The sequence below is a fragment of the Aulostomus chinensis genome, chromosome 4 (assembly GCF_037954235.1).
Source record: "Aulostomus chinensis isolate RoL2024-O1b breed Wild chromosome 4, RoL_Achi_v1.0, whole genome shotgun sequence".
NCBI lineage: Eukaryota > Metazoa > Chordata > Actinopteri > Syngnathiformes > Aulostomidae > Aulostomus > Aulostomus chinensis.
The window spans coordinates 12,883,905-12,897,784 of record NC_141323.1 but is presented as its reverse complement, the minus strand read 5'-3'; the positions used below and the strand labels follow the sequence as shown (position 1 = coordinate 12,897,784).

The following is a 13,880-nucleotide window of genomic DNA, read 5'->3' as shown; positions in this document are numbered from 1 at the left end:
CTTGCTTTATGCTGGAGCGATTTTCTAAAAAGGTTCAGGTTGGAAAAAATAAACAACCCCTGAAAGTTTCCTCTAATGTGAGGCGTAAATAGGACCGCCACGACTTCCTCTGCTCTGATGCGGCCATGCATAGCATTACCGATACCAGCGTCCTCTCACAAAAATTAGCATCGCGTAGGCTGGTTTATCCAAGCCAAGCTAATTCATGAAAATCTGCTTAATCCAAATCTCCTTTTTTCTCTTGAATTTTCTAGAAAGTTTAATGGAAACACGACGACAAAATGAGTCCATAACGTAGAAATAAATGAGCTTTGCAAGTTAGCGTTCTTGAATGTCCTGTTCCCTCATCCGTGGTGAACACAAGCTTCACATAATTCAACTTACTTTTTGAGTTGATGAAGTTTTGTTGATGAAGGCATTCATATGTCTTAATGTTGCTGACAATAAAAGGGAAAAGAGAGATTGTTGCTTACAGTAAAGGTCTTCAAAGGAAAGCTAGCTGAGGTGAGACTGAAGGAGAATGAGTCCGTGGTGTAGTTTGTGCAGAGCCGACCTTTTTGCATGTAATAACTGCAGCCACGCCTCAAATACCCCGAGCAGTGTTCATTTTGAAGAATATCTGAACAGAAAGTTTTTTCTGTAATGAATCAAGTGTAAAAAAAAAAAAAAAAAAATCAACTTTTGGACGGGGGAACCCGTGGCGTTGTTCGAACCTCCGGTTAAGCCTGGCGAATAGATTGGCGCCTACACACTGAGATGGACAGGTGGCTGCTCGAATGCCCAGCACTTCCACATTCCAGTGGAAGACCTTTTTGACCTGAAAGATGTTTGAAACTTGGCGGGACTACTACCCAGATTCCCCTACCATATGCCACAAGACACGCCGCCACTTCTCCTGTTCCTGAGTGTTTTTCAGATACCCCCCTCCCCCCCTTTCACTCTGCTGGTTCCACTTTTAATAGCTCACGTATCCAAGTGATAATGGCAGCCTGGTGGCCGAGACACCGATCACTAATGAGGGATAAGACTCTGACTAACCAACATTGTCTCCTGCCAGGATCGCTGCAGGGAGCCTCGCCCAAACACTCTGTGTAATGCTGCGTTCAGAATCACTTTACTTTTCAATCAGTGATTTGTCGCTCATATTCAGTCCCCCTCCCCCCCCCTGCAGAGAGAGACTGTGTATCAAATCATTAATGGTTGTCCTAACAATGAAAATTCCCCACAAGCAGTGCTCTGTCAGTGCCGGTTTCTGACTTCATAAAAAGAATAGTACAGTAAAATGGGTCATGAATCAGGGAACCTGACATTTAATGTGATTGAAAAAGGTTGTTTTTTTGTTTTTGTTTTTTTTAAATGAATATTTTCTCTTGTCCTTATTTTAATTTCAGGGAAAGTCTGTGCTCCTGCAAGCTTTTCACAACACTTTCCGACAATTTTAACCTTGAACACTGGACATTTTGTCAACGTTGCATACTTTTGAGGCCAATAAATATTGGCTTTTTATTTGATTCATAGAATACAAAAATGTTATTGAAACATTGAGTTTATCTGTGTGTCTCCTACCGCTGTGGTGTCACTGACGCTGGGGGGGACCAGAATTCTGCACATTATGACTTTCAGCTAGAATCGACTGAAATGTTTAGGAATTCCCCAATAAAAGCCGGTGTTCAGATAATGGTGTGAAGCACATGGCGAGACTCAAATAACTGTTAGTTGCTAATAAATATGCTAATATTAAATAATACAGCTGAGACATTTCAACCCTTTCTACTGTAAGGCTGCTTGTAACTGGCCCAGACCTATAAAAAGGTTATTATGGCTTACCCTGATCTAATAATAATAATAATAATTATAAAAAAAAACAACACGAGCGTCTAATGTTAGCAGTTAGCTTGCAGAGCATCTCAAATTATGACATTGATAATTACTGTAATATTTCAGTATAATGTGAACAAGTCCCTTCAGTCATAGTTTAAGATTAATTGTCCACTTAACGAGGAAAAAAAAAAATCCCCTTGAAAAAAGTGAGTTTAAACTTTAAAGTATTCGGCAGCTTCCTGTGGGACGCTCCCGGCCCACCCAGGGGCCCCAACCCAGTGATTGAGGAACAACGATGTATCTATTCGCCTCAAATACGCCAAAACTATTGCTGTAAATTTTAATAAATGTGTCTACGATTTACGCAGGCGAGTTAACAGTAAAATGGGATCCTGATGGACGGACCACATATATAATCCTTCTTTTAGTCACTGCGCCCTTCATGGTGCCACTAATGGCCGACAGCATTCATCCCAGGGCAAAATAAATCACCACTTTCCTTACAGCTGTATGTATTTCCCCTCAGGCAGAGACCAGGAGAGATCAGACACCCTCTTATTATTAGATTAGGTGAACTCAGAGTTCATGCAATCTCCCAGTTCTGAAGCGATAGTATCATGCTACACAGGCTTCTCGCTGCGGTGAGGGAGAAACTTGTTACGGGTGTGTTCCTCTTAAGTTTTGGAGAGGGGTTCCGTAGGCTGCTTCCTCTCACCAGATGCTCAGCCAGCTCAGCACCGTCCTGCAGGGGCCACCTCAGCCCTGCGAGTCTGCAGAGGAAGTTGACATTATAGCCCAAAGTCATGACTGACACAAAAACCCAAATAAGGCAGAAATTCTGTCATAACTGCTTCCAGCTATGGCGGGTTTGTGTGTGTGTCTGTGTGTGTGTGTGTGTGAGAGAGAGAGAGTGTGAGAGTGTGTGTGTGTGTGTGTGTGTGTGTGTGTGTGTGTGTGTGTGTGTGTGTGTGTGTACGTGCGCGCACGCTGCTTTCACTAGGGGCCTACTGTCTTGAAACATAGCATCTGTTCAGTCACTGTTTTCTAAACCATAATGGGCACAATGCCACTATACCATAACGGGCACAAAACTTCATGCTCCCATGCATCACAGTCGTGACATCTGGGCAAATAACGCAAGCACTCATAAAAGGAGGAAGAGGATAAGAAATAGTCTCAAATAGCTCCATGATGCACAGGAAAAGAGGAAGAAGTCTGCGTTACAACACCGGCTCTTACCACTCCAGCTCAAATCATAAGGCATCATTTTCTGAGGCACAGCAATCTGCTCCGGGTTTGAAGTATCTATGTTGTACTCTCAAGGCTGAATTACCAGATTAACAACTCAGGAGTTAAATTCTTGGATGGTACAAAGCAAGTTGAAGCTACATCGTGCCCACAATGACATGTGTAGCTCATTTCCACAAGGAAAATTACTGAAATAAAGTTAAAAATAAAAAGAACAGTGTTGTTTTATAATAATTATACATCGTAAGTCAGATTTTTGACTGAAAAAAATGACAATTGAGGTATCATCTCATAATTTGCAACATTTTCTTTTGATGACGACTTTAAAAATTAATAGTCAAGATTAAAATAAAACTTTTGACACTGAATGATGAAAAAAAATTGGTGAAAACTTGTGGGAACTCATTATTTCTTGGTGTTTTACAGACTCAAATTGATTAATATTTTTGAAATCAAGTTTCAATTCTCTTTTCTTCAAAAATTACTAATTTTCGACATTTTTTCGAAAAGAACTTTACAATTTGGATCTTTAATCACAAAGAATTTCAAACAGTTCAAGTTTTTGTTCTTTCATTGGCATATACGGGCCTCCGCACCACTTCATAAACACAAACATAACGTGTTCATTGACCAACAGGGACTAGTTGGTGTGGTTAAACAGTTCAATGACTGTAACATTGTGCGGATACAAGATTTTTGGATCGCTGGGATGCTCATGTGCCTCAAAATACAGCAAAAAACACAGTTTTCATGATTATTCTATGTTCAAAAGTTCTATAGAAGCTGGGATCGCGTTAGCCCGTTGCAGTGCAACCTGATGTCGTAGCAGCCCATGCTGGGGATAATCTTTCTGAGATGGCCTTGACTAAACCTGCTTTTTAAATGAACTGAAACGGCCGTCTGATATTCCAACATTTACAGACCCAATCTGATGCAACCACGCTGTCTTTTCAAAGCTAATGGAAAGGTGTACTTAGAGAGCTTTCTCTCAAAAAGCGTGGATGGAACACATTTCTAACGAAAATGTGTTGAAGTTCATGGAGAAAGCACTTCCATTTGAATGGAAATGACAAACTAATGTGGAGGAAAAGACAACCTCGGGCTGCACCCTGGGCGGGCAGCAGCGGTCAGTGATGGAGCTGTGAGTGAGGTTCAAATGGGGTAAGAGTGGAAAGCTAGGGGTTGTAAAGTGCAGTGAGGTGAGGTTTAAGATGGATGACATTAAATCACTCTCAGTGACCACTCCTTTCACTCGTTCCTCCTCGGACGATAGGGAATGACCTTTTCTTGAACGTTTTCACAACTTACTTAGAAGGTCAGTCACACAGCACAGCAGGGATGATGTATTTTAGTTGGCTAACAAGGAAGTTAGCATCACCGTGAGTTCCCTTGACCAAAACGCAGTTTTATTTTCGATAATTGCCAAACATAAGCAAGCAAGTTAATGAGACTTGGAAGTGTAGTTCATGCTTTCATGTAGAAGGTGAGTTCATCATTGGCTACACCTGCCTTTCACACGTCAGGTATTTAATTGATACTTAAGGACGGGAGAAATGGAAACATTCAGCAAGTCCAACTTATTTGAAGGGTTGTGTTACAAATTGCATACATCCGCTACACATAGTACACGTCAATGCAGAGCAGTCATTGTGGAGTGCACAAATCTTTCCGTGTTGTCCCGAATCGTTCACTGCCATGTTGCACATTTCCTCCTTGGTGTATTTATTTATTTATTTTTAAATTATTTGTATCACCAAACGTGGCGCAACATTAATGCCTGATAAAAATGTTCCACCAGAGCTAGGGACATGTCGCTGATGCGAACGTTAGCCGGCATGCTAACGGTACAAATCATTGCAGACCAAACAAACATTGCGGACAACAGTTAATAGTTTTATTTATTTATTTTATATATATATATATATATATATATGTATAATGGTGCTTAAAGCAAAAACTATGTATACCTTACAGCAATGCAGGCACATTTACCATTATCAGGCTGCTGCTGCTATCCTTGCAGCCACTGCAAAAGTTGAGAAAAATGTGCCATCACTTGTGCCTCACCACTATGAAGGCATTGGTCGATTGTGTTGATCATTCCAGACTAAATTTTCTGCCTGTTTTGAGTACTCAGGGAGCACACTGCATTTTCCAGTACTTCTCAGTGTGAATGCACTCTGCACTCTCAAAATATGAAGCGTTTCATACCGACGTCAGCTGGGGTCTGCACTCTTTGCTGCGCTCCCGTGTTGCTGAAATGATCAGTCGAATGATGTTTTCCTGCGATAAGCCAGCGCTTTGCACTCTCCTGCATCATTGTTTGGGAAGATTTCACTTAACTGGCTAATGTGGATTAACCCAAGGTTGTAAGTGCTAGTTGCAGAAGGTTAATGTGGCACTAAATTGGAAGAAAATGACGTATTTAAACCCCCTTGGGTGAAGGTGAGGAGATTACATCCTGAAGGCTTTTACTACAGAGGGTGGCATGTTTTGGTGCAAAGCTTTATGGGCACCTCGGGAAATTGTATGCAGTCTACCAATCCGACGTACCAACATCGGCTTGGAAATTTCCATTTTGCGCAATTGTGCAATCTTCCCTTTAACAACCAAAAAGTGGATCAAGGGAAATTGTAATGAAAGTGAAAGAAGCTATGCAGGGCTGTGAACAGACGAATTTCACCCCGGGCAAAAAAATCCAGCTCCCATCAGAAATAAAACACAAAGGATTACATGGGTCTGTTTCATAAGGAGTGTTACGAGAATATTCCAGAGTGGTGTGTGTACGAGTGTGTGTGTGTGTGTGTTTTTGCGAGTGTGGTTGAAAGTGTGTTTTTTGTGAGAGATCCAGACTGGCCCGATGTGGAGACAGAGGAATAGAGAGGCTCCGAGGCTTAGATAGATGTTTTTGTGTGTTTGTGTGTGTGTGTGTGTAGGCCATGTGGCAGAGTGCTCAAGTTGGGAGATGAAAGCAGGACAAGACCACTGATCTACTGTACACTGAACTGCTGCAGGAGATGGATAGCAGCCTTCTCTTCTATTTTCTCCCTCTGTGTTTCTCTCCTCTGTGCCCGTTAGCGAGTGATGCATCAGGGTCAGGCGTGGTTTCACGTTGGGAGGATCAGAGCGGCCGGCGCCTACTCACCGAGGCTTGAGACACCCGGGGGGGGGGGGGGGTTCAGAGAGGCAAAAAGGATGAGGACCAGTGGAAGAGGATGTCAAAACAATCTGTAAAGACACCAATACATTTTAGAAAAAGGCTGGTGCGTGGCAAGGTTATTGGTGGTGGAATATTAGTCTAAGTTGAGTAGGAGACTGACCTTTAACCTTCATCTTCCATTATCCAATAACCTAAGAATGACGAGGGCTTCTTCTTTAAGGCGTCCGTGATGTCATTCACAACTCCCGGGTTTTGCAGGTGGCTCATTCTTTCTTTATGAGAATGCATAAAAGTTGTTATCTATCTGTTCTCCCAGCGCGCTTCGCAGGCACGCCTGAGCACATGTGTGAAACACAGCTGCCCATCCCGAGGAAGCGTTTAAACCGTTTCCAAGCGTAAAAAGGAAGTTTTACTATTTTCATGTTTTAAAACAAGAAAAACCTACATTGAAGTATTTCTTACTTCTTGGTAAAACATATAAACTTCTTTCAGTTATGAAGTCAGTCGCACTGCCATCACAGTTGCGTCGGCTGTTATTTCTTCTGTTACTCATTTACCCTTTTGGAGGATTAATAAAGTACTTTTTAACAAAGACCCGCGCATCAAACAGTGAGAACGCTAATATCTACATATCGATGCCATTGTAGAATCTGAATATCCTTATCAGTTCTTGAGGAGTTCATTGAGTGGCCCAACAGGAGTTCTACACATTCTTCTGCACTACAAGCAACACTAATTCTTTCTCTTGCAAGGCGACAGCGTGCTCACGCAGGATATTTAATGTGAACGTCAACGGAGGAGCTTATTTGGCCAGCAACATCAGCGCCCGTATGCAGGCGGTCAAACACATGGCGGTCTTGTAATTTCTCACCGTGCCTGGAGGACAAATGCTTCTGCATGTTGCTTGGTATTCCCACCTTTGCGTGATATCATGGCATTGCACTGATTGCATACGGCAGCATTTTTGTTGCATTTCGTGAAATGGTGCCAGATTTTCGACCGCTTCTTCCTCTCCATGATGCTGCTGAAGATGGTGGATACGGATGAGATGCTGCTGCCTCGTGTCGTCTGATTTGTCGCAGAGCGTGATGCAGTGTACTACGATGCGAAACCTCTTGAAAACCGGAAAACGTCATGCAGGGAAATTGAGAATCGTTAAGAGGACTTGGTAACGTCGGAGGTGTACAATTCTGATAGAATCGATTAGTTAGTCTGACTCAGAACCGGTTATCGATTCCCATCCCAAATCACTGCCCGGCGTCCTGCTTTCAACGCTTTTGTTTTTAAGGCGTGTCACATTCAACATGACGAGTGAGTGCCAGAAAACAAACACACAAAAAAACACCAAAAAATGGCCGCTCACCAGTTTGCAGTGGATTAACTCCAGTTTAAATGATGTGGAAACGGTTAAGAGTCAGTTTCCATGGTTAGAATCGATCAACACCCCCATTGCGACTCTTGATATTTTGTTGAGCCATCCAACCGCCCGCTGTCAATCAGTCTTGCTGTCAGCTTGATTCCCCTGGTCAGAACCAGAGCCCAGCTTGACTCACGTCGCCATCCAGGGGTTCCCTGGAGGCACCAATATTTGACGAAACTTGAAAGAGCGCTGCTGGCACATCCACCTGCAAATGGGGGGGAGGGGGCATCATCTCCAAAAACTTTGCGGAGGGGGGGCATGCATTGAGCAGACCAGTGGCCTGTTTCATCATTTATAGTTATGGGGAGCTGCTCTTCTTTCTCTTTCCAGAAGAATATTCAGGATTCTTTTTTGCATCCACGGAGGATGCATGAACCCTCACATGAGCTGACCCCTGGAGCTGGTCTCAGACCAGCCCCCCCCCACCAGTGTTAGGTCACACAGCAGCAGTGAGCACGGTTTCCCTGGGGAACAACTGTAAGACAACAGAAAATAAAGAAAATAAATGAAATAAGGGCTGGAAAACGTTTAGAAGTCGAGATTAAAATCTCAAAGGGGGCGGCCAGAAAACAACCCATTTGCCATTCAACTGAGGCAAGCTTGGTGGAGGACTTTATTATTTATATTCTTATTCACCGCTTTGACATTTTTATCTGCCTTCCCACCGGCCAGGCACAGTCACAGCAAAACCTTGACCTTGGAGGAAGAATTCTCCCAAACTTTTTTTTCTTCCAATCTTTTACATCTGTTTTTTTTTGTCTAAATTACATTTTTAAAAGACCTCATCCGCCTCACGTTCACACGCAGAAGAGAGAAGAGCTCATCGAATACTTTAAGTCGTGGTGGTGGCGCAGAGGAGGATCAGCGCCGTCCCCTTGCCCGTTGTGTCTCTCAGCTTTTGTCATCAGTTGCTAATTAGTAAATAAGAACCGCTGACGCGCCGCTGCACGGTGTTAATGAAAGCGAGAGGCGTGAAGCCACAGGAGACGCGGCTATTCTGCGGAGGTGGGTGGTGGGAACGGCTGCATGGGAGGTGGGAACAACGGGCCCATGTAGTTCCTCTTATGTGTTTCAGACCAACAGGGACTCATACAATGATCCAGCTAGAGCTTCATGCACTGATGTGTCTTCAACGCTGATTGAAACAATAACTGGTAGGTTGCAGCTACAGGCAACTGTTGTAGGAATTAATGACTACTGGGGCAAAGAGATTGGATGGTATGGGGGGGGGGGGCAGTGAAAGGGGGGAGGTAGGGAGGAGATAGGGAATCTGTCAGGTATAGAAGAGAAGCAAAACAATAGCGCAAAATGAGAAACAGGCCTGCCTGGGAGTTGACAGCATGACATCAGTCCTTGGTGACAAGGACAGAAATCCTTATCAATGAGCTGCACTCTACAGGGCCAGCAAGGAGGGGGGGAGGAAGAGGAGGAGGAGGAGGAGGAGGAGGAGAAGGTGAGGGAGCCGCTGAGCCGCAGTGGAGAGTTTGTTTTCCCACAGATGAGAAACCACTAAAGACCCAGCCATGCCTCAACAATATGGATCCACTGTGGATTTGTGTTTTCTCCTCACCTTGCAGTCACAGCCTGACATGTCGAATCTTTAGCCCATGAACTTCTTCACCGTCCCGAGAAATTGGAGGAAATACATATTTGACTGTTTGCCGGGGGGGGGGGAGAAGAAGAAAAAGGCAGCACACGCCGATGAACTAAATTTGCATAAATTAAAAAGTCAGTGTGCATGCGGCACAGCTTTAATACTGTATTAAAACCCAATTTGAGCGTCTAACTCCGCTACAACATCATCTAATCACAGGCTGAAGGGATAATTGAGGACGTTAATTGGTAATTTGATCTCCACGCGTCACAAACATAATGGATGAATTTTGATTGATTGATGACCTGGATGGCATCGCCGCCATTTCATTAAGTTTTTGTTTGGCATCCCGAAAATGTGACGGGATTTCTGAACAGTTGATATGTTATTATTATTATTATTATTATTATTATTATTGTTTGAAATGATTAACATCCTTTAAAACATTGTTTAAACGTTAAAAATTAAAAAAAAAAAACTGCGACTTTCCCCGTTAGCTATCAGGTAACGTCTAAAATACTTGACTAAGTAACTCATCATAGGAACAGTTTAAAAAGTTGAGAAAAGATCCAGAAATCTTTGACAGAAGCCTTCATCAAAGCTGCCTTAAACAGTGAAATAGAAACAACAACAACAAGTGGAATATGAAGTGTGTTTTTTATCTTTTGCTCAAGGCGCCTGATTCATTGGCCATTTTAAAGGGTTTTATTTACGACACTCAATGGCTCTGACGGGGTTCACAGCTCTGCAAGTCTGGGTGACTCATTCATCACTCAGTGACTCATTTAGTTTTGACGAGAAAAAAAAACGGATATAAAAAAAAAACCCCGTTTTATACGTAAAGGGGGAAAAAAAAGAAAAAGAAAAGACGTGACCATTTTTAAATGTTTGAATTAAGCTGTCAGTGTTGACTGGATATAACGGCGCGTGCAGATGTAGTTTGTCCCAAATGGAAAAGGAAAGCGGCGACAAAGCCGTCGGAGCTCCACGCTGGTGGCTATCAGTATTCTGCAAAGGTCCTTGGCCACTAAACTGGAGACCAGTCGGCAAGTGTCTTTAATCTGCTGTGAAAGCTGAGTGCTATGAAGGAAACATCTCAAGCGTTCAGTCGGCGACGGCTGTCTGCTCTTTTTGCTAAAGTCAATCTCCCGCTTGACTCTCCTCTCCTGCTCTGATGGATATAAGTGTGTGTGTGTGTACTTCTTTGTAGCACACACACACACACACACCTACATGTAGACAGATGGAAACACACGCACAACCGCAGTAAATTCAGTGAGTCATCCATGCAAAGCTTGTGCCCACAAGGCTACGGGTGTGAAGGAGGCAGGTGGATGCTGGGAAGTTGCTCCGGCTGAAAAATGTCCCCTTTTACTTTCAAGCTCCTATGAACAGGTGATTGATCAATCTGAGGGACGGTAAAGGAACTTCTACTAAGGAGCAATGAAGGTGGGACTAACAGGAAACAGGCTTCCAGACACATTTTTTTTTGGTGAATTTTGGTCAATGCTTTATAACACAAGTTGGAAAAAGTAAATCCTCCTGTGACTTTCTGGTGTGAATACGCACATTTGAAATATACCAGTACTTGAAAGAAGGAAGAAACAGGGTTTTAATTCTTTACACTATGTTTTACGTAAATCATTTTATATGTTTACTTTATGGGAACCAATAAATGTATTTGATGTACTTACTTCTCTTTATCGAGCGGGCAACGCATATTAAAAGATGACCAAACAAATCCCATGACATCATTTTGATTTTGACGTTTTATCTGCGCACGTGATATGCAGAAATATCCAGTAGATGGAAAAAAAAGTTGTGACAAGTGAGAGGAAGCTGTCAAATTAAAAAAAACGGGGGGGGGGGGGCAAAGTTAACACGACTGACAGAAGGGGGGCACCAAGAGAGCACCCAGGTGATGTCATCAGATCCGGAAGAGTTCCAGCACCTCAATGATTGTTCCTCAACCACAGTTCCATCTTTTTCACCCAAATTTGGTCAAAATCCACATAAAAGTATCTGAATTATCCTGCTGACACACAGACAAACCAACCCCAGTGATCACATGACCTCCCGAAAGAAGGGCGTCAACTAAAAACCCCTGCAACCAATCACGGTCGAGGCAGATGGCAGCCCACCTTAAGCTTTCCGCCCATTGTGAGGTCATCTTATTATGTCTCTTCAGATTAAATGTAAGCGAACTGCAATGAAAGCGCACGCTTCTGGACCCACGTATGAGATACGTTTTAAAGACTGACCAGAGTTTAAAATCTAGAACACACGTAAGGAAATAAATACACAGTGAATCAAATTGTATGAATCAAATGCCCTGATAAGAACTGCGTGCCACGCCATCTGGGAGAGTACTGCTCGGAGGGCGTACAGAAGAGACAGAAAACCTGAGCCAATGGGCAAACTGCAACTGGTCGAGGCAGATGGCCGCCCAGCTTAAGCTTTCTGCCTGTTAAAAAGGTATTTTTTTTTGTTTTTTTGTTTTACCATATGTTTTCCTATGGTGGAGGAAATGTTGTGTGTCTTTTAGTTGAACAAGTGTTCGTTTGTAGACCTTCTCATAAAATAGTTTTTTTTTTTTTAAATACTTCAAAATCAAGTATCATTTTAAAGAAATGATCCCACAATCAATCAAAAGAAAAAGTACCGCTTGGAAAACGTAAAGACGAGTGAAAAAAAATGTCCTTTTGCCGTATTTTACAAAGGTCATTTGACTGAGGTAAAAGTGGCTGTGCATTAATACTTAAGGACGTTGCGTCTCTCATCCGAGGATCTTCCTCTAACCGTCTGCACGCGCCTCAAGTCTGATAAACAACAACAACAACAACAACAACAACAACAAAAACCAGCACAGAGGAGGAAGAGTTAGAGCGAATCCTGCGTGAGCGTAAACGTACGTCGGGCACAAACCCACCTGCCACTCGTGAGGTTAGTTTTAGACTTGAGTGATTGCAGGAAGCCGTCCGCTCTTTTACATATTCTATACCTGTCAGTGTTTACTCAGAGGAAACCACACATCAGTAAAATAATGAATGCTTTGCTCCCGATTCTATAGTGAAGGGCCTTTTTTTAAAAATATTTGTTGTTTATTTTTGCTCCAGATGGTATTGACAGACAGCCGAGTTTGCTGTCTGTCACTTTGGTATTTTTGTCAGAGTAACATATATTGGACAGATTTGTTCTCCGGTGAGACAAAAAAAAAAAAAAGAAGAAAAAAAAACGATGCAGCAGGCCTGAAATCAAAGATTCAGTCTGTTTTAAAGAAGCTTGCAACGACGGAGACGGATGTACGCGCAGAGAAGAACACGCATGCCAGGACAGGACGTACAAATCATGAGAGAAAACCATTGAGTGAATGCAGTTTGGTCTGAAACTCACAAGAAGAAGTTTGTTTCAGACCCCGATTTATTCTTACAGGAAGGAGGGAAAGATGGCGTCTTGTGACTGTTTGCTCTTGACGTCTGTTGTGTTCCTTTTGTAACATTAAAATATTTGGAAGCCCCGGGGATCGTCAGTGAAAAGAGGTAGACGATGGATGTCACCAGAGTTTGCTCTCTGGATTGTGTGAAGGCACATTTATGCTCAACATGCGTACAAAAATGTACGTGGCCGTTTAAACGATGTTACCGTCACTGCTCACATGCTTCCTTTATGGACGTTAACCAATACATCCACCAGGGGGCACCCCACAGTCATGTTATGACAGCAACAAACTCAGAAACAAACATGGCGACTGTGGAGGAGGTATTGACAATGGGTATCTTATATAAAAGACATAAACGGAGGCAATAACAAGACATAAACTCGCACAATCTCTTCTCAAAAAGTTCTGCCATTCCTGTGTCTTCTTTGAGTCTCAGGAGCAGGGGCCGAAACAAGATCCGGCACCTCTGAATTTTGGCCTCCCTGTGTTCCGGTACTTATTTTGGCAGATCCGGTACCTTGGTACTTATTTGGGCAGATCCGGTACCTCGGTACTTATTTGGGCAGATCCGGTACCTCTTGTATTAAAAGAAAATATGAAAACGTTTTAAAAATGTTTAAAATACAATAATAATGTGCATAGATAAATTTACAGACCAAATCCTTAGAATTTCACGCTGTTTATTCAGATTCAACGTCATTCGAAAGAGACGGAGATCTGTTGACGCACTGATGCCAACAAACCACGCTGCTGATACAAACAAATAACCTTTCGAAATTCTGAGGAGCAAGCAGAGAGCAAATAAACAGTTACTATTTCAACGCCAACATGTCAAAAAGAATGTTAAATTTGCTGTTTTTTCAAAAAGAAGGAAGAGTCGCATGACGCTTAAAACGAGTCAGAAAAGCCTCCACAAGAGGCGACGAGGGTAGCGGTCATGTTGGCGATCAAAATCGGCTGCAGCAGGAGGCTAGTGCCGCCGCAGCTAGCCTGGTTCACCTCCAGCTAGCCAGGTTCACCTCCAGCTAGCCAGGTTCACCTCCAGCTAGCCAAGTTCACCTCCAGCTAGCCTGGTACACCTCCAGCTAGCCAGGTTCACCTCCAGCTAGCCTGGTACACCTCCAGCTAGCCAGGTTCACCTCCAGCTAGCCTGGTTCAGCTCCAGCTAGCCAGGTTCACCTCCAGCTAGCCAGGTTCA

The 13,880-nt window shown here is 43.1% G+C and overlaps 1 long non-coding RNA gene across 1 annotated transcript in view; it reads left to right on the top strand.

Annotated features, from left to right (window-relative positions):
• Positions 1–13,880, top strand: part of LOC147262726 (uncharacterized) — an 89,106-nt gene that overhangs the window by 32,636 nt on the left and 42,590 nt on the right. The window lies entirely within an intron of this gene.